At 34.9% G+C, this 24438-nt stretch overlaps 1 pseudogene; it reads right to left on the bottom strand.

Annotated features, from left to right (window-relative positions):
* Positions 1–8720: 8720 nt before the first annotated feature.
* Positions 8721–11761, bottom strand: LOC108998253 (annotated as a pseudogene).
* Positions 11762–24438: the final 12677 nt, after the last annotated feature.

Raw genomic sequence — 24438 nt, 5'->3', positions numbered from 1 at the left:
CACCGTACATCAGAAGTCCATTCAAAAGAGGTGGTAGAGAAAATGGAGAAGGTGTCAGCGGAAAAGAAGGAAGGAGGGTCTCAGGCAGGCACCAATCTGTCACCTACAGAAGAAAAAGCAGGAGAAGGAGCTACTAAGGATTCATGCATCGGGAATATGGCTAGAAGCCAGGGTGTAAGTCAATCATCTGACCAGAAAATGGCTATATTTGGACAGGAGGATGCTAGGTGCTTAGAACCTGGTGGCCCTCAGGAGATCCAGGGTCTCCACGTGGGGGAGGATTTTGCAGCTAACCCAATGTCGGGGACATATAGCCCCCATGACCCTATAAGGGGTATAGGGCTTGAAAGGGGTACGAAGGAAAGTTCCAATAATGGCAGCATGGTTGCACCCACTATTGGTGTAGTTTCTTCTATTCAACATGATGATAGTAGGATGGCCCTGGATAAACTACCTGGTGAAGATATTATCATGCCAATGGCAAAGGTTGAGGGTCTGAGGACTTTGAGGAAATGGAAAAGGAAGGCCCGGGAGTGTGAGACTAATACAAAAGGCAAAAGTAGGTCAAAACTAGTTGACAGCTCAAAATACAATGCAAGGAATATGTATGCGAGGGAGTGTAAAAGGAGCTCAACTTTACAGGAGGCTAGTTCAAAAAAGGCAAAGAGAAGCCATAACACCACATATATTCCCATGGTTAAGGCAGAGGCTGGCTTTCAGCCCTGCCATGACCAATGAGCATTCTAGTGTGGAATTGCCGAGGGCTTGGGAACCCTCGGACAATTAAGGTCCTTAGGAATCTAACTAAGGAAAAGTACCCCAATTTAGTTTTCCTAGTGGAAACTAAATGCAGAAGAAATAAAATGGAGGCAGTTAGGAGGTTTTTGCAAATGGATGGGTGCTTTATAGTGGATTGTATGGGACTTAGTGGGGGTATTGCCCTCCTCTGGAAAGATGATTGGTGTGTTATCATTAATTATACTAAATGGCACGTTAGTGCTCTGATCTAGGAGAAAGGAAATGGACCAACATGACAATTCACGGACTTCTGTGGACATCCTGACACAGGGAAGAGAGGCAGTAGTTGGCAATTACTTAAGATGCTAAAACCCACCACTTCCATAGCATGGTTATGTATTGGGTATTTTAATGAGATTCTTCATCAGAGTGATAAGATTGGTGGAGCCAGCAGACCATATAAACAGATTGAGGACTTTAGACAAGCTGTGGAATACTGTGGTCTCAATGATATACATTCATATGGGCAAAGGTTTACTTGGTCAAATAACAGAAGTGGTAATGACTTTACAAAAGAAAAAATTGACAGAGCTTTTGGAAATAAAGAATGGAATGAGTTATATTGCCATGATGTCTGTAATGTTCTTCCTGCCATTAGATCTGATAACTCCCCCTTGTCAATTAGTTTACACAACACCACTAATGGGAGGAAGAAAAAAAAGATGGTGCTTTAGATATGAGATGGCTTGAGAAATAAAGGAAGAATGTTTGAAGGTGGTGGGTGAGGCTTGGCAAAATGCTGGTATAACAAATTGTCAGGCTAAATCCTTAAGGACACAGCTTGAACTATGCCAAAAGGGTCTAATGACATGGAGGCAAACTCTTAAGCAACAAGAGGATCAGATCATAAACAATGGGACTCAAAATATTGGGCACCTTCAAAATTCTGGTACAGGTGAGCACGTGGCAGCTATGACAAAAATTCAAGAGGAGGTGGTATCTGCCATTACAGCTAATGATATAAAGTGGAAGCAAAGGGCAAAGCAACACTAACTGAAACATGGGGACAGAAACACTCAGTATTTTCACATACAAGCAAGCCAGAGAAATAAGATCAATGCAGTCAAAAGCATAGAGGATTCGCAAGGCAAGGTTGTCACTGACCAGTCAGAAATTGGTGAGGTATTCACATGTTTTTTCTCCTCTATATTCACTACATCCCAACCTTTATCTATTGACCAATGTCTGCAAGCAATGGACACCAAATTAGACATGGATATGAAAGCTTGGCTTTTAAAGCCTTTCACTAGGAAAGAAATCACTGCAGCTGTTTTTAAAATGAATCCCTTGGGGTCGCCAGGCCCTGATGGTTTTCCTATCCAATTCTATCAAAAAAGCTAGGAGGTAGTGGGGGATCAAGTTTGTAACTTTGCTCTTGATTTCCTCAATCATGGTGGATCTCTCAGTGAGGTTAATGACACGTTTATTACTCTTATACCCAAAGTTCAAAGCCCCAAAAGAGTAGTGGATTACAGACCTATAAGTCTATGTAATGTTTTATACAAGGTTGTGTCAAAAACTATGGCTAATAGACTAAAACACATATTGCCTCAAATCATTACCCCCAATCAAAGTGCCTTTGTGCCTGGAAGGCTCATATCTGATAACACCTTGGTAGCCTATGAGGTCCTCCACTCTATGAACTCTAGAATGAAAGGGAAGAAAGGATTCATGGCTCTAAAATTGGACATGAGTAAAGCTTATCACAGGGTAGAGTGTAAATTTATTGAAGCCATCATGATCAAAATGGACTTTCCTGGACATTAGATCCATATCACAAAAGCTTGCCTCACTTTTGTTTCTTATTCAATACTTGTTAATGGAGAACCTCAGAAAAAGTTTGTACCTTCGAGAGTCCTAAGACAAGGAGACCCCTTGTCACCCTACTTATTTACTCTATGTCCTGAAGCCCTCTCTTCTCTCCTCAAACATGCTGAGGTATGTGGCAGTTTAACTCCTGTGGCTATTGGCAGAGGTCCAGTTAAAGTAAACCACCTCTTCTTTGCTGATGATAGCCTTTTGTTCTGCCAAGCCAAGTATGAGGAAATTAAGTGTGTCCTTAATATCCTTGAGCTATATGAGAAAGGATCAGGATAGGTTTTTAAACAAGGACAAGTCTGCAATTTATTTTAGCAAGAACACTGCACTAATGACCCAACAGCAGATCATGCATCTAGTAGGTGTCCAATCCACATCCAATTTTGAGAAATACTTGGGTTTACCTACATTGGTGGGTAGGAAGAAGATAGCCTCTTTCCACTCTTTAATTGATAGAACTTGGTCTCGGGTTACTAATTGGAGGACCAAATTTCTCTCTGCAGCGAAAGGAAATATTGCTCAAAGTTGTGCTTCAAGCCATTCCCACCTATGCAATGGGGATGTTCCTTTTACCAGCATCTATAACAAGGAAATTGAACTAGATTCTAAGGAGGTTTTGGTGGGGATTCAATGAAGACTCTTCAAAAATTCAATGGGCCAATTGGGAGCAACTCAGTGGCAAGAAGGATATGGGAGGGCTTAGATTTCGAGATCTAAGATGTTTTAACATTGCCTTACTTTCCAAACAGGGATGGAGGATCCTCCAAAATCCTACATCCCTAGTGGCACAAATTCTAAAGCAAAAGTACTTCAACCAAAGAAATTTGCTTGATGCAAAGCTGGGAATTAGGCCTTCTTTTGCATGGAGAGGAATACATGCTGGATTAACTCTGGTAAAAAAAGGCCTCATTTGGAGGGTTGGAAATGGACAGAAGATTAACATCTGGCAAGACAGATGGATACCCTCTTTACTTGCACAAAAAATTTTGACTCCTCGAGATGCTGACTGCTAGTGTGACAAAGTCAGTGACATCATTGATCCTCAACTGAAGATATGGCAGGAGTCTCTCATATCTGACCTATTTACTCATCAGGAAATAGAGGGCATAAAAGCAATACCCATCAGCTTAGGAGGAAGAGAAGACAAACTTACTTGGCAATTTACTCCTAATGGCAGCTACACAGTTAAAAGTGGATACTATCTTGGCAAAGAATTGGAAAGAGAGCAGGAGAGTCTTCAGGCAGAACAATGGACTGCCATGTGTGGAGGTCCATTTGGAAGCTCAAGGTACCTCCTGCCACCAGAATGTTTGTTTGTAGGGCATGCAGTGAAGTCTTGCCCATTATGGCTAACCTGAAAAGAAGAAAGGTGGTAAAGGATAACATTTGTTTAATATGCAAGAGAGAACATGAGACTTCTGGGCATGCCTTATGGGGATGTAGTGGTGCTCAAGATGTTTGGTGTCAAGGTCCAATGAAAGTGCAAAAAATTTCTTCTCATAGTGATTTTTTTTTAAATATCTGGGCAGAATTGATTGGCAAGCTTGATTCAGAGGAGTTAAATGAGGTAGCTGTTACAATGAGGGTAATATGGGTGAGAAGAAATGATTTCTTACATGGAAAAGCCTTTAAACACTCTCAGGAAATCATTGCACAGGTCAGGACAGAATTGCCTCTTCATAATGAGGCTCTGCAAAAGGATGTTGGTGCTAACTCAGAGAATATGGCAAGGGTTCACAGATGGACTAAGCCTGCAGTAGGAAGTCTAAAAGTGAATTGGGATGCAGCTGTGCAATCGAGGATAGGAAGGATTGGCATTGGGGTAATTATCAGAGATCATCAAGGTCTTGTGATAGGTGCCCTTCGTGCTAACAGACCCTTGAGGGGCAGTGTTTTTGATGCTGAAGCATATGAGCTACTTTTGGCTTGTGTTTTTTGTAAGGAAATTGGAATAAGGCACTTCTATTTGGAGGGGGACTTAAAGCAGGTAGTGGACCAAATGAACCAAGACAGTCCTAATTGGAGCTTAGGTGGTTGTCTCATATAAGATGCCAAAGAGGTTCTAACCTCAGATGCTGTTTGGTCAATCTCACATGTTTACCGGGAGGCTAACATGGCAGCTCACAGGCTTGCTCAAGCGGCTTTCGAGTGTACTGAAGACATGTATGATATTGAGATATGCCCCTCTTGTATTCTTCAAGTGGTTTCTAAGGAAATGAGTCAATGATCCTGTTTTTTTCCTTTGTAATACTAGTCTGCTTGTATGCATTTGAAGTTGATTAATGAGATCAGTTTCTTTATCCAAAAAAAAAGAAAGATATATTATATAGCTACACTAATATATAACAAACACTATTATATAGTCTAAAATATTAATAGCTACACTAATATATAACTAATACTATTATATAGTCTAATATATTATATAGCTTCACTAATATATAACTAATACTAATACATATATACTAAATTACTAATATTAATAGTCTAATATAGACTATAGTTATAGTTATACTAATATAGTTCTATTAAATAATTATAACTAATACTATACTAATATACTATAGTATTACATATAAATCAGTAAATCACTATATAAATCACTATAAGTCTATAACAATTTTTTTAATAGGTTAAATCACTATTACAAAATATATATAACTATATATATATATATATATCTAGTATTATATGGTATTAAATCACTATAAGAAACGGTGTCGTTTCCCCCAAACCCTTCAGATTCCGTTCCCCCTAAACCCTCTCCCTTAGAAATCACTTTACTTTCATACTTAATAATACATTTCAGTTTCCCACCCTCTCCCTCATAAACCCTAGCGCAGCGCCCCCCCCCCCTCTAGAAACCATCAGCCCAGCCCCTCCAAAGCCTCTATTAAGTGGAACTGGGCTGCACGTAACAGCCTCCATCGCATCCTCCAGTCCTCCGTCGGCACCCCTTTCTTCCTCACTCTCCGCCTCTCTCTGACTCTGCCTCTCAGTCTCTACCCTTTCGAGTCTTGTCTCTGTCTCTTTGCCTCACTCTATGAGTCTCTGTCGCACATCTCGTCATCGGCCCCTCTCTCAAGTTCTCAACGTTGCGTCGCCCCTCTCTCAAGTTAGTGTTCGGTTTGTGCCATTTATAATATTTTTAATCTTCTTTATTTCGAGTAGTGTACGGTCCTTGATGTTTTGATCGAAGTATTTGTAGCCTATATATGGGAAACCATTGGGTTGGCTGTTTTTGTAGATTAGTTTTTTGAAGTGCTTAATCCTAATGCTTTAAGTTAATTGTCATTGTTGATGCAATGTATTTAGGCTGGGAAGCTTCTGTGCTAATAATCTACCATTATTAATATTATTTCCCCCCTTTCAATATGCATGAACTTGAGTCCGCAAGTTGCCAATGGCTAGTGTTTGTGTGTGTCTTTGTGTGTCTGTGTGTGTTTGTGCATATGTATATGTCTTTGTGTGTGTGTGTGTTTGACATTTTGTGTATATGGATTTAACTTTTTTGAATTTATGTGTTTGTGTATATGTATATGTCAGTGTGTGTGTGTGTGTGTGTTTGACAGTTTGTGTATATGGATTAACTCTTTTGAATTTGTTTGTGTGTGTTTGTGTAAATGTCTCTGTGTGTGTGTGTGTGTGTTAGTGTTTGATAGTTTGTGTATGTGTGTGTGTGTGTTTGACAGTTTGTGTATATGGATTGCATTGTCTAATTGGACCGGACCGGACTGGAAATCGGTAAAACTGGAGGTACCGGTTTAGGAGGGTAACCGGTGCATAAACAACTTTGAAAAATGTAAAATCGGTATATACCGGTTTGATTTTAAATTTTGTCCAAAACTATACCGGACCGAACTAGTTACACCCTAACTTCAACTCATCGCAATCTCTTTCGCAATGCCAACAATATTGTCTTCCCAAATGGAAATGGTCTTTATTTAGATATGGACTTGGATGAGTACCAAAAAAAAAAAAAAAACTGGAGGACCTTGACTACGTTTTTAATTTCTTCTTTGACACCTTTCTTGATTTTCTATAATTTTTTTAAGAAAAACCAGCATCCTTCATCAAGCAGATAAATGTTGGCATTCAACCAGTACAAAGGAGAAAATATAGAGTGAGTCATGTCTTTCGTGAATGAAATGTTGTGGCTTATTTTTTAACTAAGCAGGGAACAAAAGGTGTAAACATTGACTGGATTGAAGACAGATATTTTGCCCAGTAAGTTGAGGAGTTTTCTACACATGGACAGAATTGGAATTCCTTATTTGCGAATTTCGTAGTGAGGTATTTGTTTAATTGTATATGTTTTTCTTTGTTATTTTTCTCATTGGTGTGAGTTGACGTTTGCTTGTAGGCTATTTTTCTTATTTTTTCAGGTTTGATTTATTGTTGATTTATCTGTAATCTTTGTATATTTGTCTATTGGTTAAATATTTTAGGTTTTATAGATACTTGGGTTTTGGTACTTTATAATTATTTGTAACTCCTAAGTGTCCATTGTAACTACAGTTTTCCTCCGCCACAAGTGAAGGCTATCAATAAACTTGGGGTATTGTTCTCTTCTAAAAAAAATTATCAACAAAGTCTAGGTCAATGATTTCTAGAACTTCAATAATTGCAGCCTTGCCCAATTGGTGAGCAACCATAATAGCTTCCCTCTTTACATGCCATATTTGCCACACCCCATTATGTGTTAGAAGCTTCTTAGCATCTTCAATACGGCTTCCAAAGCAGCTAGCATCCAGTCCCCTAGTCCATATTGCTTTCACCACTTGGATAACATCTCCGTCTAATATAAAATGGTTCATACTGAGAGCTTTGCAAAATCGAATGGCTTCAGCCATACCCCTTGCCTCTACTTCTGTAGGGGAAGTATAATAAATCAAAGGTTTCTTTTTAGTTGCAAGGACTTATGTAACGCCTCAATGGATAGCCCAAATCACATGGCCTATACTCCAAAAGGACTAGTCAATGATACAATTGGAGCCCCATTGGAACCTTATAAAGAGCAAGAACTTCTCCTTCTCAAGCAATGTGGGATCCCATACACCACCTACCATTATCCATATCATATGAGAGTATCACAATCTACACCCCTTAAATTCCCGACATCTTCGACAGGCTTGTCTATTATAGGTGGCATGACTCAAGTCCCACATTTCTGGTTGGAACCTGTCTCTGATACCATTTGTAACGCCTCAATGGAAGGCCCAAACCACATGACCTATACTTCAAAAGGACTAGTCAATGATACAATTGGAGCTCCATTGGAACCTTATAAAGAGCAAAAACTTTTCCTTCCCAAGCAATGTGGGATTCCATACACCACCTACCCTTATCCATTTCATATGGGGGTATCACAACTTCCCCTCAACAATCTCGAATGACCACACTAATTCCAATCTTATCAGTTGTTTTTTAATAGCTACATCCCAATTTACCTTAACCCAATCATGCATAGGAGATTCCATGTTACCATGATGACTTGATCTGGTCTATGACTCCCGGTTTGATGCGCATTTGCCTTTCTCAAGCAATGTGCGATATCAACTGTATCGCAAGTAAATATTGGTTTTTTTATTTATTTATAAAAAGTCGATAATTACCTGTCCACGAGTTATCCCATCCCAATTTTATTAATAAACTCTGACTTATGGTGGAGGAAAACTGTGATTATAAACCAATACCTAGGGATACAATATAAAGTTCTGAAACCAGGCATAAGAAAAGCCTAGATTTTGCTGTCCAAAAAACAAGCCAAAGAAAAAACATGCAAAAAACCTCACCTGCAAATCAGCACAACAAAAATAGACAATAAAATCTTACCAAACCAACACAACGACCAAACTCCACCTGATGGATGACTCTAACAGCAACGCAAAGATGGTAAACCAAGTTTATCCATGAGAATTAATCTTCGAAGGATCCTAGGCAAATCCCCAATCATATTCCATTCCGTGTTAAGACCAGCCACCCCATTCCGAGCCAACCGGTCAGCAACTCTGCCTACAAGATGGCAATCATTCGTAATAGTTGGGCCCATTCGTATTGATGCCACTTCTCCCTTATCTTGAGACTATGTAGTAGTTATGAACCCTGTCTAAACTGTCCAGCCTGTTGTAACAATTAAACTGCTTGCCTGATGAACTCATCAAAGAAGTTGAATCCTAAGTTCCGTTATTCCTCCTAGATGCACTATCATGGCCGATGGTCATAGCACGTAACTCTGTCCCATATTGAAGTTGTCGTCCTTTTTCATGACTCTACCCCAAACTTGTATTCTGGCATCTATCTGGACCACGTGAAATGATCCCAAATTTAAAACAGAAGCGTGGAAGCCTATCATATTTGAGATTGACAAGAAATATAGAATGCCTCGTTAGAACTAGCATTCTACCCCTCACTAGAGGCATTGTAATATCACTACAACAAAAATGGCCTTTTGTATTCAATTCTTAATTTCCGTCATTGCATAAAATGCCCCAACAAAAGAGTTATTACGTCTTTGTTTAAACCGTCACAAATTAACAACACAAATGGCCTTTTGCGTCCAATTCTTAATTTCCATCATTGCATAAATTAAGAACAACCTAACTATGATTTTTTAAGAAAATTAGCAGGTAACATGATTTTAAATGTAAAATGCATATTAATTAATATCCTTGCCCTGAATTCCATTAACTTCATTTGGTCCAGAAACTAATTATAATTCAAAAACATACTTAAGCATATATGTGGTGGTTATCACTACATTAGTTCCAGCTCATTACAGTGATTTTATGAGTCTATATTCGACAGTTAGTATTTTATTCGATATTACTCATGAACAACAATTTTTAGGCAGATTCTTGTAGGGCATGTATGTGGCCATTGAAAACTGATAGCTTCAATGATAGATTTTTTTTTTTTGCAGTAAAGACCCAACCAATATACAGTCTATTATGTGGAATCACATATGCTTGATGTTTTTCCTAATTACCCAGTTCATAATCATTTATGTTGCATATCATTAGATGGACAAAAGTTGGATGCATGCCAGATATAGGTTTAGGTCAACAGAATATGTCCAAGGGCTTAGAAGGTTTCTCACAATGACTGGAGCTCACACTTGTATTCTTGCCATGTAATTTCAGATGTCTCATCATCACGGTTTTTCAAAATTTCCTCATGCTCTTTCTGCCACATGAAATATGATCATCATTCCTTCAATTAATTAATATATCAATCCTTTTATATATATATATATATATATATATATTTATATATAATATTTTAGTTTATAGGAGATTAATAAAAATAAATTTATAAATTGACGTGACTTGATACAGTATATCATATTATAAAGTTAATTTTAATATTATAAAATATATCTAATAGATTATATAAAATTACATAAGTTTATTTTTATATATTCTATTTATATGTGTAGTACTTCTCATATATATAAATATATATATATATATAAAAATATCTGTGCGGGTGCAACTAATTAAACATGAAGATCAGAAGAAGGCTTGAAAAAAAAGTTTTTAACTTTAAACAATCTTAATTATTACAAACCGTTAGTTCAGCCAGCACGTCGAAGTAGTTTCATGATAAGCAAACAGAAGCACCAAGACCAAGTCAATGGCAGCTGATTCATTCAAAAAAGACTTTTCACTCTCTACTTCCTCAAGCAAATGATCTAAGAAATCACCACGACGAATCTTTGATGCTTTCCTATCGTTGTAGATATCCGTAATTATCTTTGTAGCATTTTTACGTCCCTAAAATCAAACACAAAATGAAACTAATTAATTTATATATTAAATATTATTCAAGACATAATAAAAGGAAATAAACAAGATACATGCTCATTTTTCTTATAATTATGAATTATTTCCATTAATATTATGAGCAATATTCAAATAATAATTAGTACCTGGAGACAAGCATGATATGCAGTGCCAGGGATGTCAAGAGGAAAAGAGAGGAGACCATAGATAAAAGCTTTGAAATTCTCTGCCAATTTCAAGGGTGTCTTCAACTCATCATAACTCATCAACTGCTTAGCAGCATAGTCAAATAACATCTACAAAACAATAGAAATTAGATATATGATCAATATTTGAGAAAATTAACAAAAATTATAGATCGCATAATTCCGACAATATTACTATTACATTTGAGGTTACTTCTTTCAAGTCCACAGTTCCATGTCTAGCCCAAGCATGCAGATGACTGCAAATCACTGCATCCAGTTCACTCATTACATTTGCCTTGAGGTTTTTGGGGCCAACATGGTGTAGAATCAAGTTCTTGAGGTATTTGTGAACTACCCCGTGATGAGAGAGAAGACTTTTTTTCCAAGAACTTTCATGAAACTCTCTGTGTACCATAATAAGACAGATCTATCTTCTTGTTGAAAAATGTAAGTATTGACTTCAGGATCCGTGGAAACTACTACCTTTTTCCCAACTAAGCTTGTTCTAAATACCGCCCCGTACCTGAATTAATGAAAAAACAAAACCAGATAAATTTGCAAGTTAATGAAATCATGGGCAATAATTAAGAATAATAGTATTGCAACAGATATGCATGTCATGCATTAAACATGGAAATTGGAAAATATTAAAATGGGATCAGGAAAGGAAAATTAAGATGGCAATTCTAATATGAATAATACTATAGTACTAAGTGTGGAGTCTACTGCACGCATTGCTAATATAAAATTCTATTATAGATGCAAATTATTAATCTTATTCTTTTGGTTAACGCATAAAGCGTTAAGAATAAAATTAATTATTTGTATTATATTCTTAAAAGAGAGAATGCTTGTAGATCCTCTATCCTGGCTAATAAGCTGAAGACTCATGCATGCAATATATATATATATATATATATGATGTTACGTACTTCTCCATTCTGTTTCTAATGAAGGGAGGGATGCTGTGAAATGGATGAGGAGCGAAGAACTCCAAGGTTTCACCGATAATGGGAAAGCCCATAGAACCAGGAGGAAGCTTGCCATCGCACTTGGGGTTAAGCCACATGTAAACCCAGTGACTAATCCCAACTGCAAGTAAAGCAGTAAGGCATAGAATAAAGAACCACATGATCATGATCAATATCTTTAAATATTGCCGAGTAGTACTGAATCAATGGCGGTACTTGAGTTCCAAAGTTGGGGGATGAGCTTCTTTATATAGGCAAAAATGGTGTAGCTAGCCTGGCTTAACTACAGACATACGCAATTACGTGGACATGGGTACAGCCGTGAACGACAGTAGATTACGGCTCACTAGTATCTGCTCACTCGACATAAATAATTATGAGGTCTATATTAGTAGCTAAGCCCATTAGTATCTGCTCACTCGTAGCCACATTAGTAGCTCAGCCCACCGTGCTATAATAAATTCAATACTATACTAACATGTATTAATTAATATAAAATAATATATGTATACTACAATATAAATAAACTAATAGTTTTAATATATGTAACTATCATATTATCACTAACATATATGATAACATGATTCTTATAAATAAAGTACTTGTACTATAATAAATTTACTACAATTCTTATTTTTTTTGCATATTACTTTTATATCTAGAGAATTTTTTTTTTAATTTATTAGATTGTTTTTTCGGAGCCCCCTTCTCCTCAACGCCCAGTCCAGCAGCCCGAGGCCCTCCCTATCTCCCTAGCTCTGTTCGCAACCCACGGTCACCAGCTCTCTCCAGCGCCACCGTGCTCCTCCCGAGCCACCACTCCATGCCAAGCAACCACCACGACCACCCCTCTCAGCTTCGTCGTTAACAGATTTGACTTGTCATTTCCTAGTAGACGATATACTCAATTTATATTATGTTTTACAATTTCTTTTATTTGATATGGTCCTCCTTGTATAATGTTTCTATGGGGAATATGTAGGATATGTGGGCAGAGAGCCAGAATGAAGATATGGATCGTGCTATTGCACTCTCTCTATTAGAAGAAAGTCAAAAGGAACTATGTTTCGATGTAGTTTTTTTACTTGCATTTTAATTTTCTTTCTCTAACCTTATCGTTTGTTTGCTTTAAGGATATTGATGAGAGTAATCAGCAGAATGATCTCGGTATGCTACTTTTTAAACCTTTTAGAAATGCATCTTATTTTGTCATATTTCCTAATTGTTCTTAACCTAGGCACATATCAACTTTGATATTTGACTAATGAATTTGATGATTAAAGTTAGTTTGAAGTTATACATTTATGTTTGTTCAATGGAAGGTCTTGAATTTGAATTATGTAATATAGAATATGAAAAGGTGAATGGAACTTGTCTGAATATGTATTGTATAGTATTTTTGGGCTAGCTAACTTGAATGAATGGAGGAACGGTTTTTTACATTGAATTTGATTAGATGGTAATTGTTGATGATGATGATGAAGAACAGCTAGCTACTAATTGGAGATTAAGATTTCTCATGACTTAGTTTAGCTAATCAAACCTCTGCCGCCCTTGATTGAGGAAGATGCTAAAAAAAAATAACAATAATCCTTCATGAACAACTGTATGCACATTTGGAATCATCTTCCTTAGCATGCTTGTGGTATGCAAATATAATGTACCACATGATCTAATACAGATCATCATCATCTTGAATACCTATATATACTTCCATTTTAATACATTTTTTAATTAGATTAACAATATATATTACTATTAGGTAGCTAATTGGCTAGAATTCATCGTGGTTTATGTACATGATTTCTTTTTCTCTTTTGGTTTAGAATGTAAAAAAAAAGTTTTAAATAATATGGATACAGATAATTTCTGTTATTTTTTCATGTGCAACTTATGCCAAAAAAAATTGTGTAATGTAGAAGGCAGTGTATGTACTCCACTGCATATTTCCTATTAATTGCACCATTATTTGTTCATGTACACCATTTGTTTTCATATTAATTGCATATTTTCAACTTGGATATTTCTTTTGTGTAGCTCATGTAGAAGGCAGTGTATATATACTTGATAACCCTGTTCCAGACACCTGGATCGATCTTTGCCACTCAATCACCAGGTCATCGCAAATCAACGATCGATATTGGAAGTTGCGGATGAGCTCCACCCACCATTTGTTTTCATATTTGTTTTAACTAGTAAAATTGTATTGTGGATGTTTCTGTACTTTAAAGCATGTAAGAGACATTAGCTGCTCCCATTTGTAATACTTAATTGCCTTCTATTAATGCACCATATGCTAGTGTATAGTAACCTTAAAAGGTTTGATGTATTGATGTATTGGATGAAAACTTGAATTTATGTTATATGTTATTATGGTTATAAGTATTGGATTAAAGTACTATTTGGTAATATTGTGAATGAGTTGAAGTAGGAAATTAGGTACTAAAAAAGAAATGGTGCATTTTGTACGTATATTGGCATATTGATGGTGAATTAAGTACTGAATCACTATTTGTAACAAATATAGTAAGACGCGAAAAAACTAAATATGCAGAATTTTTTTTTATAATATTAGCAGCGAAAAAAATCACTGTAAATAAATATCTTTCATGACGATTTTTTAATTTCGTTGGCTAAACTTTTAAATGTCTCAACAATTATGACGAAAATTCGGTGCAGTATAAATCACTATAAAAATATATTTATAGTGATTTATAGAATTATTTGCGACGAATTGTAGAGTTGAAAAAGGTCCTATTTCTTGTAATGTGTTGCAAAGCGACAGCACAAAGTTATCTCAAAATTAATTGGTGCAAACTCTTCCAGCTATAAATGCATGCTCGAGCAGTTGCTATAAGCTGGTAAAAAGGAGAGGAAAAGATATCTGTATAAGTCAGCAGAGGCGACCAATAAAACCTCTTTCGGGGGTTTTGAGCCACAATATTCCAACCCCACCCTAATTCCATTGGAAGTCTGAGTTATATATAGTACACGACTAGAGCAAGCTAGTTCCAAAATAGTTGACCCACCAACCAAACTAAGATATGATTATGTTTAGATGTTGATGTGATGTGATCTATAAACAGTAATAAAAAATAATAATAAATAGTAATAAAAAAATAATAAATAATTTGTTAATAATAATAAATAGTAACAATAAAATAGTCTTATATTTACCAAACTCAGCATAATCATCCAAACAATGTCCCAATCTAAGAGAGTTTGGGATCCTGAAGAACCAAATGAAGTTAACTCCATGACAATCCACCCTAAGAAAGAAGAGCTTTGCTACTCAATATCATTCTCATATATCATACATTACATTTTTTTTAGTTTTTAATTTTTTTAAGAATTTTTCTTTTTAATTTTATTCTTCATAAATTAATTAAATTTTTCTACTCATCATTTATATATTATACATTTAGTGAGAGAAAAAAAATTAAAAATTAAAAATTATATGTAATATATGGTGTGAATTGTGAAGATGTAATATATTACACATCTCATAATAATGTGTTAAATGGAGGATAATTTTATAAAACACTTTATAAAAATAATATTATTTTAGAAAAATACACTTATCTTATAATATTATGTTACAACATATTATTGTAAAATATTTTTTATTTAAAATATAATTATATAAAGTATGGTAAAAGATATAAATAATTTTACATCTACCAATTCTATTTGAATTCTAGTTTGAATTGCATTTATTTTAGTCATGAGTCACGTGGGTTTGACTACTGTCCACAATAATTGAATTTTCTTTTTCAGAATCAAACGATAATTAAATTTTCAAGACAAGTATCTCGTACTAGTCGACGTGAAAAGACGGAACTCCGGTCAACACTGTAAGGATTCAGATAACATGTGGCCATCATGCATCTCGAGTTCTGGAGACTTCTTTGCTCCTCTTATAGGACTTTTCGGCGGGCAGGTATAATAAATAATATTTTTTTAAAAAATTTTTAAATAATAATAATATGTTAAATTTTCATTTAAAATAAAAACTTTTCATCTTACTATTCAAGCCTATCATAATAAACTGAAATGAACTCCTATTAGATACTGCATTTTTTTTTTTTTAAAGTCGGTTGATAGTAGAAATATTGTGTCAAATCTTCTAGAGCTTGTTGGACGTGTAAATTATTTTTATAATATTTATAAATAGTAATAAAATAGTTTATAATAATAGAATTCTTTACATTAAAATATTTTATTAAATTTTGAAAAGAAAGAAATCTAAATAGAAATATTATAAATTTAAAAAAAATCTAAATATCATTTTTTTTAATTTAAAAAAGTTGTATTATTTTATAGTTTGTTTAGATTGCTTCGGAGGAACCCTCGCTTGATTTCCCAACTTGTGAATCCCTGCTTTCTCACCCTCCATCTGCCTTTCCCCAACCAGTATTGTACCCGAAGTCAAGGCCTCCACATTTGGCATCTCCTCAACAGCCTGAGTGTCCTTTACAGACTTTGGAGTAGGTTTTTCTTGCCCAACATCCTTGAGCACAGCCTGCTTTCCCCTCTCCCTTTGTTCTGGACCACGGTGAACACCAGTCCGCCCCATTCTACACACCACATCAATATGCACTTGATGCCTACACTTAAAACAACAGAATCCCAATTTTTCAAACTGAACAGGCTACCACCGCTTCTTGTTTGCTACCATAATCGGACAACCTTGAACCAACTCAACCGCTAGATCTATCTCCATACAAATCCTAGCACCCATCGCCCAAGTCTTGTTCAAAGTGGCATTGTTCGTGCCCAGATATTTGCCAAACCTGGTAGCCTGAATTTGAAGACAATCCCAACGATACAGATGCAACGGCAATCCCGGCAAGAAGATCCATTGTGCTGCCAATGAAGGTTCCTCGACCAAGGGGAAATCCTTTGTCCAACAAAATATCCGGAAACTGCACCCCTCGATCAAACGCCCTTCTCGCGCCCACCCATGCACCAAATCTCTCTTACTTGTCATCTGCACCAGGACGTGATAATTATCCATGAAACTTACAGTAGGTATCTCTAACAGCCCCCACATCTTCACAATAGCCAACCGAACCGCATCAATAGATGGTCTCGTACGTAAAAATTTCAAAACCAACGCAAACCGAAACTCCTTCGCCGCTTTTGACATCTCCGCCTTTGTAAACAAAAAACCCAACTTGCCGTCCACCTCCACTGGATATCTCATAGGAATCTTGAAACCCGAAGGATCATTAATCTACGACAAAGCTTGAACGTAGGTCCTCAGCACATGCCCCTCATCCTTAGCATTGATCCCCCCCCCCCAGCACCACTCTTCCCACCATCGGATGGAAACCCTACCAGTGCCGATGACACCAGAGGGCCAAGGGATGCCACCATAGGTGAAGCCCTAGTTGAAACCGAATCATGATCCAAAACAATAGAGCTGAGAAAATCGCACTCAACTCTCTCTATACACACACACACACACACACACACTTTCTTGTATGTTTAATTATTCATTCTCATGTTAAAACAAATTCTATTTGTTTATTAATAATGTTATTATATGTTGTTATAACCATCATTTTATCCCTAGAATATCCTCTTATTTGAAGAAAATAGGAATGTTTAACTAATTTCCTTCTCGTCTATTTAAATTCCTTTTTTTAGGTGGTTAGCCATACAATTAAAAATTATTTTCGTAATAATATATTGTATGACCAATTGAGGAATTAAAAAATCTCTGACCATCATAGTTGACAATACGAGTGTTAATGTCAGTGCAATTGATTGGGCTTATAGTATCAATCTTATTGTCAATGACAATCTAAAGGAAGTTGATGAGTTAATACTTAAGGTCCGCAATATTTTCAAGTACATGAAGGCTTCCCCTTGAAAGGCTTCCATGTGGTAGTATGTTGACCTTCGACATTCCCACTTGATGGAACTCGATATATACGATGTTGGAGGTAACACAAAAGTATCACAGAGCCTTCGTAAGGATGGAGGTTGAAGATGGAGGTTTGAGATATTTTTTTTTTCGGAGAATACATTATGGAAAAGGGGGCTCCAACCGCCAAACACCGTTGATTGGGAAAATGTGAGGTACTTTATTCACTTATTGAAATTATTTTATGATATCATTGTTCGCATATTTGGTAGTATATACTATACTATAAACACGTACTTTGAGGAGCTTTCAAAGCTTTATAACCACTTGCGAGAGAGTTGTGATAGCAATGTTAGGTTGTTGAATGGTATGACTATGCGAATGAAATCAAAGTATGATAAATATTAGGGGCTATTTAGAAAATAAACAAATTATTATTTATGACTGCGATTCTTGACCCCCCGATATAAGTTAGTTATTGTAGAGCTTTGGATTAGAGATGTCTTCATTGATGACAAGGTTGAGCAGTTCATTAGAGTATTGAAGCATGATATTGATGGCTTGTATAGCCATTACAACAACAGTGGTGGTCAGTCTTCAAGCGCAGGTGGGAGCTCCTCAAGACCGACATACTCAACTTCTTTTGTAGATGACACACATTCAAGGAGTTCAATAGTTTTGATGCAAAAGTATCATCAAATTCGAGCATCGAAGAATATTATGCAATGTAAATCTGAGGTTGAACGATATTTTGTAGAGAATGTCGAGGAACCTAGTGGTACATTGCATAGTTTAACTTGGTCGAAGATTCATTCCACCAAGTTTCTAGTCCTTTCCCGAGTAGCTCGGGATGTATTGCCCATTTTCGTTACTACAGTTGCCTTCGAGTCGGCATTTTGCCCCTTTGGTCGTGTGTTCATTGGCTCCGAGAACTGTGGAGACCCTTATTTGCACATAGAATTGGCTAAGGTCAATGTCTATTGGACTAGACAGTGTTGATGATGTCGAGAGCTATAAACTTGAGTTAGGTAACTTTAGGATTTTAACCATCATTCTTAATTGACTAATTAGATATTTTTATTATTTTAATTCTTTAACCCGACGATAATTGAGGAGAATTGAGACAGACGCATTATGGGTAGATGAATCAAGAATGATATCATTAACTTTTATGTTAACTTCATTGTTAGTATTATCCTTTACTTAAGTAGTATAATGTCTAAAATTGTTTAATTTCCAAAATAATACAAGATACTTGGAGTTGGAATAGTTACTTGGTGCCTGGAAGTGAACCGTCGTGGTGGTGGGGACTATGGATTGGGTTTGTTGGAGTTGTTAATTTTTATGGACTTCGATGTGTTGATTGTTTCGGCCAAACCCGAGAAGCAGCCCATTGGGCCTTTGGGCAAGCCCAACTTCGATAGAAGTTCTGCTCCATTCGGAGTTGAAGTCAGCTCCTTATTGGAAATGAAATCAGAGCCCAACTTCGATTCCGTCGGAGTCAGAGCCCCACCCTAGGGGCTGATAGCCTTCTTGCTTTTGGCTAGAGGTAGTGGTTTGTGGTGGAGCTACTGGATGGAGGTTGCTTTGTTTTGTTGGTTCTAAAACAGGGGCATGTTGTGGCTTGGTGGGGCGTGTTCCGCGATGGTTAGCTATTGTGGCTGCTGGGTTTCAATTGCTGAACGTGGAGGGAGTTTCAAGGTGGTTTCGATGTTGGGTGGTTGCTTCCTGTAATGGCTGGCCAAGATGTGGAGGCTTGTGGGTCCAGATGCTTGTGTGCACTCTACATGATGGTTCCAGGGAGTAGTCTGCATTTTTTGACGATGGAGGAGAGGCTGTTTGCATGGAAGGTGGTTCTCAGATGTGTGCAATGAGGAAGAAACCGTGAAGAAGGCAGCGCCATACGCACATGACTTTGTAATGTTACAGAGATATATATATATATATATATATCTATCCTTATACTTAAAAGAGCCTGGATGAACATGGATGACACTTCCATCTTCCCCTTATGTCCCTCTGTACAATCTCACAACAATTATCTTCCTCATAGCAACCTAAGCACAGCACAACCTCACCGTAAATCATCACAAAATCACAACCGCCATTGCCAATCACAAAATCACGAATTTGTACAAAATGAAAGCTAAACACAAAATTTTGAAATTTCTAAATATTCACAAAAACAAAATCATATCCATATACACGATCTGGCGGCAGCCAACAAAGGCTGGGTATGAGTAAAAAAAATTCAAACACAAACCAAACCCAAACACAATCTGTGAGATGTTGAGATTTCTACAAGTTGAGTAAAGAAATTATACCGATGTACACGAGAACAAACCAAATTAAAAAGCTATCGGTAATATGTGTAGATCTAAACAACAAAATAAGAAATTCCTCAGATTTCTGTGCGTGGTGGGTGAACATCCTCTGTCAGTAATAAATCATACCTAGTCAGATTTGTACAAAAAAATCATTACAAAAAAATATCAGTCCGATTTTTCTCACACTATTACAAAAAATACCACTCGGATTTGTAACAAACAAATCTCTTCAAATTTCTAAAGATTCACAAAGAAAATTTATAACAAAGAAACCGACACAGAGAGATAAAGAGATGAAAGGAAATCAGAAAAAAATGGTTTTGAGAACTCCAGACAGAGATATGTTTAGATCTCAAAGAAACAATGCAGATCCAAACAAAATCCCTTCAAATTTGTATAAAGTCACTAGATATATCATACCCATTTACACTAACATACCGATGTACACCAAAACAAACCAAATTGAAAAACCATTGGTAATATGTGTAGATCTAAGACATCCTTAGACGCAGACGCAATGGCTGCCGTTTTCGTCATCTATGTTGAAATTTGAGGCTGTTTTCTTTGATTTTCTGCAGGCTTTCAATTAGTCTTCGTGGAGAACTGAGTGACGCAATGGAAAGGCTCGAAATGATTTTAAAGAGAGAGAGAGAGAGAAAGAGAGAGAGAGCGAGAGAGGGAGAGATGTTGGAGAAAATGGTGAGGTCGGTGTCGAAGGAGAAAAAGGAAAAAGAGAGAGAGAGTAGAGAGAGAAAGTTTTAGGGTTGGGTGAAATTTGGATGAAATTGCATTTCAATAGCTTCTTTATCCCATCCTTTAAAATATATCAACAAAACTCACTTTTTCTATTTTACATATTGATTTTTACAATAAGTCATACATCAGCTTATAAATTCTTTTATTTATATCATTTAAATATTATATTTTTTAATATTTTGTATTTATTTCAAATATTATATTCTCTACACATAATATATTTCAAATATTGCTCTATATATCATATATTTTGATATTTGTAATATTTCTTTATGTATAATGTAATATTTTAAATTACCTAAAAAAAGAGCAAAATGATAAAAAAAAAATACCTACATTTATTATTAACAATATCAAAACTTCTGTATGCATAAAAGTCAAAGAGACTGTAAACAAAGTGTTAGAGACTAGAGACTAGAGACTAGATGAGAGATAAGAGAGTGAGACGTGCAAAAGTGATAAAAAGGTTAAAATGAAAATAAGATAAAAAGGAAAGAGGATGAAATGAGAGAGAAATAATACAAAATTGTTTAAAAGAATGAACAGTAACCTCTACATATAGAGGATTTACTGTAGCTGAATGTAAAATAGAAATATAATAGATGATCCAATGGAATGGACTTTTGGCCACCTTTTTTATATTTTACAGAAATTTATATTTTACAAAATCCATTGTGAATGCTATTAAAAGATACTGATATTTACTATTTATTATTTACAATTCCTTTAATAATCTTAAAAGGTTGCACTACCTATTTACTATTAATTTATTTTTTTAAAATTTCTTTCCTTGTATATCAAGGCTTCAGCAGCTCATTAGCCTCATTTCATCACACACTGCAAAAGATTTGACCGACGCTCTGAGAAAAAGTATCATCTTCTGACAAAAAAACAATTATGAAATTTTTTGTGTCAGACGACTTATTGAAATCGGTATCATTTTAATTCGAGATTTTCTATTCATTATCCCTACACACTAAGGGTATACTAAACGGACCGGCCGTCACGACAAGAACCGGCTGCCAAATTCAAGAACTGGTCGAAACCGATTGAGAACTGATCGGTTGGCGGTTGGAATTTCTCATGTAAAGTCGCCGCCACCCACCACTACGAATCTCTTATAATTTCTTCTTATAGTTTTTATATAGTGATATTTAAGAAAAATAAATAGCCTTCTTTGAATGTGTTCTTTCATCCGTTCTTTCTATTGGTGAATCACTTTCTTTTTGCGCTTCTTGTTAGTTTCTTTCACTTCCACCGTTCTTTTATTTGTCATCTACTTTCTTGTATGTTTAATTATTCATTCTCATGTTAAAACAAATTCTATTTGTTTATTAATAATGTTATTGTATGTTGTTATAACCATCATTTTATCCCCAGAATATGCTCTTGTTTGAAGAAAATAGCAATATTTAACTAATTTCCTTCTCGTTTATTTAAATTCCTTTTTTTTTGTTGGTTAGCCATACAATTAAAAATTATGTTTGTAATAATATAAATATTATTATTCACGTATATGCAATTTATTTGTAATTACTAAGCTCGGCTACAGCGAAGCACTTACCAATTTGATAAGGAAATGCACGCACTTGTTGTCATTTCAGATGTGATAAAATAGCCAAGATGATAAAATTACAAGAGAGGAAAAGGTGATTGACTCTAAGTAGTTGTTCGGTAAATGTTATAGGTCAGACGATTAGCTAATTTCTACCTTCTTATAGCGCCTCCATTTAGTCAAAAAGAAAAATCAAGTCCAAATTTTCCTTTTTCTTTATCACTAAACTATGCCTTATTTTTTTTTTGTTAACGACACTGCTGGACAAGTGGAAAACCCTAGTGAAAGACGAGTCCCGGATAGTGAGATGTCAATTTTTGGTTTTTAATAAAAATTTAAAATATTATTTTTTAATATTATTATTATTTTAAAATTTAAAAAAATTGAATTTTTTATTATATTTTATAAAAATTTAAAAAAATTATAATAATGAAATGAGATGAGATAAAAATTTTATATTACATTTATAAAACATATCATCGGCTTGGGCTTGGATCCGAGGGTTTTCACTTAGGTCCTTGTTTTGGGGTTCTAAAAAAGGTAAGCCAATCTTAAATTATAAAGTGAGCGCATCTCTCCTAATAAGCATTTTCGGGCTTATAAAATAATCATTGGGTTTAATCCTAATTAAATATATGCATATTTGGTCCATAAATATTAATTATAATTAAAATTTATCTTTCAAATCAAATTATATAACGTCAATAGTATGTGATGTAAATGTATTCAAATAGAATTATTTTAATTTGTAACAATATTTTTCTAATTTTTTTTTTTTTTACATTTTTCTAACATTTATATTTGTGGATGCAGATTTTATAAATATCAAGAATATTTTATAAATATAATCATTTAATACTCAATCTCTGTCACGATTACAACATTAATTCACGTGTATCAAGTTTTACCCTAAAAAGCATTCTCTCCCATTTCATAAAAAGATAGAGAAAATTTTGGGCCAAAAATAAATTTCTTTCTTCACTTCTAGAAATTTAAACCTGGAAACTGGAAAATCGGTCCGGACCAGATCGGTCCAGGATCGGTTCTTGTAACCGAAAAATCGGCCGAATCCAGTCTGGTCCTAGTTCCATAGTTCCCGGGACAGGACCAGTTGGGGAAAAAAATATATATATATATAAGTTTTATATATAATATATTATTATATATGAAATTTTTATATATAATATATGAAATAATTTCATATTATAATTTAATAAATTATACATAAAATGTTAATCATAAATATGAACATTTGTAATTTGTTTGATCATATGTTATTAATATAATTATATATAAGCTAATATTATTATAATTTATAAAATAAAAGTTTAATCTTAAAGATGAAAAATTAATTGATAATATACTTTAAACTTAATATATATATATATATTAATTAATAATATTTTATCATAAGAAATAGGAACCAAAAAAGAAAGAAAATCACTCATATATTATTACTAAATTTTGATGGCCTAATAAATTCTCAATATTATTACATTTTATGACCTAATACTAATAGTCTAATACTATATTACTATTACTATTAGTATTTAAATCACTATACTAAATAATCACATATAAAATAATGATATAGTTATTCTAATAATAATAGTCTACTATAAACTATAGTTATAACTTATACTAATATAGTTATACTAAATCACTATAACTAATACTAATATATAGTTATTCTAATACTAATAGTCTAATATAGACTATAGTTATAATTATAATAATATAGCTATACTAAATCACTATAACTAATACTAATATAAAGCTAATAGCTATACTAATAGTCTAATACTAACACTATACTATAATATATAGCTATAACTAATACTAATATATAGTTATTCTAATAATAAAAGTCTAATATAGACTATAGTTATACTTTTACTAATATAATTATAATAAATCACTATAAGTTTATAACTAATACTAATATATAACTATACTAATAGTATAATATTAATATATTATATAGCTAATACACAATAAATTGTCGGTCCTTCGAGTGCCTTCCCTTTCTCTGGGAGAAAGCGTGAGGTTCCAGTGCCTTTGTTGTTTCAACAAAGGTTTAAGTCTCACTTCGGTGAGTTGGTTTTGATTGTTGATAGTATCGTTGAGTAGATAGACGCGATGGAGGCGGAGGACCTGGCATCACGCTGGGAAAGATTACACCTTTCTAAAGAAGAAAGTGCTTGCTTCCACGTCCAGTAGAAGAGTTTCAAGGGCGACAAAAAAAGAGAGGAAAGTATTGTATTGTTGGGAAGGCTATGACGGAGAAGGGAGTGAATAGTGAAGTATTCAGAATCACAATGTCTCAAATATGGAGGTTGGATGGGTGGGTGACCTTTAAGGAGCTTGGT

This window comes from Juglans regia, unplaced genomic scaffold (assembly GCF_001411555.2).
Source record: "Juglans regia cultivar Chandler unplaced genomic scaffold, Walnut 2.0 Scaffold_666, whole genome shotgun sequence".
Taxonomy (NCBI): Eukaryota; Viridiplantae; Streptophyta; class Magnoliopsida; order Fagales; family Juglandaceae; genus Juglans; species Juglans regia.
Note: the sequence above shows the minus strand (reverse complement) of the source record. Positions and strands in the feature narration are given on the sequence as shown.